The sequence below is a fragment of the Xenopus laevis genome, chromosome 3L, assembly GCF_017654675.1.
Source record: "Xenopus laevis strain J_2021 chromosome 3L, Xenopus_laevis_v10.1, whole genome shotgun sequence".
In the NCBI taxonomy this organism is placed as follows: Eukaryota; Metazoa; Chordata; class Amphibia; order Anura; family Pipidae; genus Xenopus; species Xenopus laevis.
The window spans coordinates 88,208,536-88,214,535 of NC_054375.1; positions in this window are offsets into that span (position 1 = coordinate 88,208,536).

Here is a 6,000-nt window from a genome sequence, read left to right on the forward strand (position 1 = left end):
AAAGCAGGTGGGCACGTGCGGACCCCAAATGAAAATAGTGCTTAAGAATTTTCTCGGCTGTCAATTCGCCTTCTGTGAAGATAGCACTCTGACTCCATGTAATGTGCCGTAAGACCCCCTAACAGTACGAAGACCCCCCAAAACCATATATTTTTGGAAAGTACACATTCTGCTAAATAAAAATTTGCTATAATTGTCTTTCTACTCCAAACTTACATACTGCAATACTATGCTAAAGGCAGCGGTTTTTATGACATTTCTGAAAATCGCCTAAAAATATTGCAGTTGGTCGCATTTATCTCACCCAATTTCTTACATACAATTAGAAAACACCATAAATATTGACACTAAGGGTCTACTGAACAGTTTGATGCCCAATATGCATAGATAAACCAAAGCAGGTGGGCACGTGCGGAACCCAAATAAAAACAGTGCATAAGAATTTTCTCGGCTGTCAATTCGACTCATGTGAACATAGCACTCTGACTGCATATAATGTGCCGTAAGACCCCCTAACCGTACAAAGACCCCCCAAAACCATATATTTTTGGAAAGTACACCTTGTGCCGAATAAAAATTTGCTAAAATTATCTTTCTGCTCCAAATGTACATACTGCAAAGCAACGCTAAAGGCAGTGGTTTTTATGATATTTCTGAAAATCGCCTAAAAATATTGCAGTTGGTCGCATTCATCTCACCCAATTTCTTACATACAATTAGAAAACACCCTAAATATTGACGCCAAGGGTCTACTGAACAGTTTGATGCCCAATATGCATAGATAAACCAAAGCAGGTGGGCACGTGCGGACCCCAAATGAAAATCGTGCTTAAGAATTTCCTCGCTGTCAATTCGCCTTCTGTGAAGATAGCACTCTGACTCCATATAATGTGCCGTAAGACCCCCTAACAGTATGAAGACCCCCCAAAACCATATATTTTTGGAAAGTACACATTCTGCTGAATAAAAATTTGCTATAACTGTCTTTCTACTCCAAACTTACATACTGCAATACTATGCTAAAGGCAGCGGTTTTTATGACATTTCTGAAAATCGCCTAAAAATATTGCAGTTGGTCGCATTTATCTCACCCAATTTCTTACATACAATTAGAAAACACCATAAATATTGACACTAGGGGTCTACTGAACAGTTTGATGCCCAATATGCATAGATAAACCAAAGCAAGTGGGCACGTGCGGACCCCAAATAAAAACAGTGCCTAAGAATTTTCTCGACTGTCAATTCAACTCCTGTGAACATAGCACTCTGACTGCATATAATGTGCTGTAAGACCCCCTAACAGTACGAAGACCCCCCAAAACAATATATTTTTGGAAAGTACACATTCTGCTAAATAAAAATTTGCTATAATTGTCTTTCTACTCCAAACTTACATACTGCAATACTATGCTAAAGGCAGCGGTTTTTATGACATTTCTGAAAATCGCCTAAAAATATTGCAGTTGGTCGCATTTATCTCACCCAATTTCTTACATACAATTAGAAAACACCATAAATATTGACACCAAGGGTCTACTGAACAGTTTGATGCCCAATATGCATAGATATACCAAAGCAGGTGGGCACGTGCGGACCCCAAATGAAAATAGTGCTTAAGAATTTTCTCGGCTGTCAATTCGCCTTCTGTGAAGATAGCACTCTGACTCCATGTAATGTGCCGTAAGACCCCCTAACAGTACGAAGACCCCCCAAAACCATATATTTTTGGAAAGTACACATTCTGCTAAATAAAAATTTGCTATAATTGTCTTTCTACTCCAAACTTACATACTGCAATACTATGCTAAAGGCAGCGGTTTTTATGACATTTCTGAAAATCGCCTAAAAATATTGCAGTTGGTCGCATTTATCTCACCCAATTTCTTACATACAATTAGAAAACACCATAAATATTGACACTAAGGGTCTACTGAACAGTTTGATGCCCAATATGCATAGATAAACCAAAGCAGGTGGGCACGTGCGGAACCCAAATAAAAACAGTGCATAAGAATTTTCTCGGCTGTCAATTCGACTCATGTGAACATAGCACTCTGACTGCATATAATGTGCCGTAAGACCCCCTAACCGTACAAAGACCCCCCAAAACCATATATTTTTGGAAAGTACACCTTGTGCCGAATAAAAATTTGCTAAAATTATCTTTCTGCTCCAAATGTACATACTGCAAAGCAACGCTAAAGGCAGTGGTTTTTATGATATTTCTGAAAATCGCCTAAAAATATTGCAGTTGGTCGCATTCATCTCACCCAATTTCTTACATACAATTAGAAAACACCCTAAATATTGACGCCAAGGGTCTACTGAACAGTTTGATGCCCAATATGCATAGATAAACCAAAGCAGGTGGGCACGTGCGGACCCCAAATAAAAACAGTGCATAAGAATTTTCTCAGCCGTCAATTCGCCTCCTGTGAACATAGCACTCTGACTGCATATAATTTGCCGTAAGACCCCCTAACAGTACAAAGACCCCCCAAAACCATATATTTTTGGAAAGTACACATTCTGACGAACACAGAGTTGCTAAAAATATGTTTCTATCCCAAATTATCAAAGTGTAAATGAGGCTAAAACATTACATAAGGAAAAACAATGCAAGCATAAAACTGCAATAAAAATCACAAAAAAGCAAATACAATTAGGAAAATCAACGAAATAACAAAATAACTGATCCGACAGCGTGGTTAGAGGTCAGAATGCTTGATCCAGTAGTCATGCTGTGAAATCTAAAGTTTTTAGGGAAATAACATAAGGGAAACTTAGAAAATGAACTAAAAAAACAAAAAAAAAACCCCTATAAGTGTGTGTTTGTGTATGCATGGATGTACAGCTCTAAAAAGTGTATAAATATTTGCATATATGTATTTGAGTATGTAATATATGTGCAAAAGTTTGAAAAATCAAAAAAATCAGAAAATCAAAAAAAAAAAAAAACTACTTTTACTAGTATGTGTACTGTGTATATGTAAATGCCTGTAAATGCCTGTAAATGCCTGTAAATACCTGTAAATACCTGTAAATAAGTAAAAAAAGGGGCACTTACCAAATCTAGATGAAGAGGAGTCCTTTTCAGTGCTTTTCAGTTGAAACACGCTGAGTCACAGCACCAGGAAGTGCGTGGGCGGAGCAGGAACATGTGCTGTGCTGATGCTTGGGACATGGAAGCTGCTGAATCGGTTGCTGCTGTTGCTGCGTCTCTCTGCGACTCTGGAGTGGAGGATCACCGATCTTTTTCAGGTAAGCTCGTTGCCTAGGGGGTTCTGCTGCTAGCTGCTCCTCTCTGCACGCTGATTTTGCAGTGTGTGCAGAGAGAGAGCTGTTTTAGTAAAGAACGTAGCTCCTACGTTCTTGGCACTTAAAGCCTTTTTTCAAAGAACGTAGGAGCTACGTTCTTGGCAGTTAAAGGGTTAAGAAAGATCCATTATCCGAAAAACCCCAGGTCACAAGCATTCTGGATAACAGGTCCCATACCTGTACTTCTGTGCATTTTAATCTGTATCGCCATATACAAATGAGAGCAGAGAGGTAAAAATGGAAAGTAGTGCAACCATAAACATGTACATTCTGTGAGTTACCAGGCATCTTATAATCAACTATTCCAGTGTTCTAATATACAGATGCTTTGGACATGTCTTTTGTTCTTTAGTTTTGCATTTAAATGTGTTTTTGGTTGCTAGGGTTTATTTTCCAGGTATTGGTTAGAAAGACGTAATGAAAGGTAAATGATTATTTCTATTTTTTAATATTACTGTAACGCTCTTACAAAGAATAAAGGTTTAAAGGACAATTCCATATTCTCTACTTTGTTCCAGCCTGAGAGAACCCCATGAACAAAGCATGGATCATACAGAACTAGTCTGCAGAGATGGGAGTGGAAGTAGTTGGCTGGCCTGCACAGAGCTCCGACCTCAACCCAAGTAGAATGAATGGGAATACTAATGTCTAGTCTCCCAACATCAGTGCCCAACTCTTACAAATGAAGGGAACAAATTCCTCCAACAATGTTTCAAATTCTATTGAAAAGCCTTCCCAGAGGAGAAGAAGCTCCTATAGCAGCAAAGAACGAACTTGATATTATTCTTGTGTCATTGTCCTTCATCCCTGATCCAGTAGCCAATAGCACCAATCAGCAGTTCGCTTCTATAGGTCTATTATAGAAGGAATAATAAGAAAACATTTTTGTGTTTTCAACCAGTTATTAGACTATGGCAGGTTTTCACCTGTTAATACATAACTCTGGTAGCCTTCTGTGACAGCCATTCTGTTGTTTAGATGGGCAGTGCACCTTTCAGTTAACTATTAGTCTTTTAGAATATTCTAGAATGTCCTGTTCTTTGCAACTTTTCAATTGGTCTTTTTTCAATACTTTTTGAATTGTTAGTTACCTTCATCTTGTGCCTCTCTCCAGTTTTCAGATGAAGGTCACGGAGGGCCCTCTTCCCAATTTAAAGCTGCACTCTATCTAAAACTAATGTTCCTTGGAGCCACAATGTTACTGTTACATAATACTTTGTTCTAACGTGGATGTAGAGATACGCTAGTTTGGCGATGTCAATCTCTCCCCGATATGCCCGCATTGAAGTGGGTGATATCGGGCTGATCCTAGTGCCCAACAATCAGATCATAATGGATGGGGGTCGGATCGCGGGACCACATAGATGCATAGATGCAGCCGCGATCTGACAGGATTTTTTAACCTGCCCAATCAAGATCTGGATGACTTTCGGCCAGATATTGATCGGGAAAGCCGTCAGATGGCCCCACACACGGGCCAATAAGCTGCCAACTCGGGCTGTTGGCAGCCTTTATCGGCCTGTGTATGGGGGCCTTTAAGCCCTCTCTTATTCATCTTTCTGTCTTTCATTCAAACCTCCCTGGTTGCTGAGGAAGCTGTACCCTAGCAATCCGTTGCTGAGTAAATGCAAAAAATTCAAAATCAATATAAAGACCATTTGAAATGGTCCCCGAATATTTCTGTCTACACAGTACTATATAAAAGCGAAAAACCCTTTGACTGTATCCACCTCTGCTCTTCCCATAATGAGCCTTTGACTTTGCTTGTCCCTTTCCCAAGGGATCACTCTGCCATTCAGCAAGGCTTTCTTTAAAAAATGGTAGGGAGCAAGCAGTTTGTACAGGTGCTTTTCCCATAAAAGTACTGTTGTGTGTATTCCTTTCTCTATCTCCCTGTATATACAGATTAGTTTCAGTAATTACTGAATACACCAGAAGAAATTCACTCCAATCAGTCACCTGTATTTGCATTTTTGTGGGGGGGGGGGGATTTGTTGATCTGCAACATTCTTTCTGAATGGAAATCAAAACTCCACATACTATAATTGACCATCGCAAAGACCTAGACGCAAAGCATTCTTTCAGCCATTATCTAAAAAATAATAGTGAAGCAAATGTGTGCAACAAAAGAACCAGACGCTGGTAACCACCTTTGTAAGCAATAATTCCAATAATTCCTGTCTGTGTCAAAAGCTTAAAAATATGACTTGTTGCAATGCTTTTGTATCCACCTGAACTTTCAAAGAAAACATTGTATAGAAGAGCTTTCAATAAAACCAACTGCTTCTAGGCTTTCCCAGACCTACCTGAATATTCACTCTCCGGTCCTTTACAGCTGTTTTATAAGGGGCCAAGTTTCATTCTGGAATCAACATTGCAAGAATTGGCTCATTTTCATTTGTATTGCACAAATACATTTCGCTGTATTAAAAGGGCTTATGGAGAACCGCCTTATTCACAAGCACATCAGTTTTAATGCAGCACATGTATATATACCTATAATGTACTATGTGGATGTACCAGGCCTTCATACTGGCGGTTCTTTTTCTTAGTGATGCCAGTTATATACCAGTGATGCATTTATATCTAGGGGCAGAGTCATTAACGGGTGAATTTTCACCAGCATCAGCACTTCGAAAGGCACAAATCTGATATGAATACGCTAATTCACAAAATATG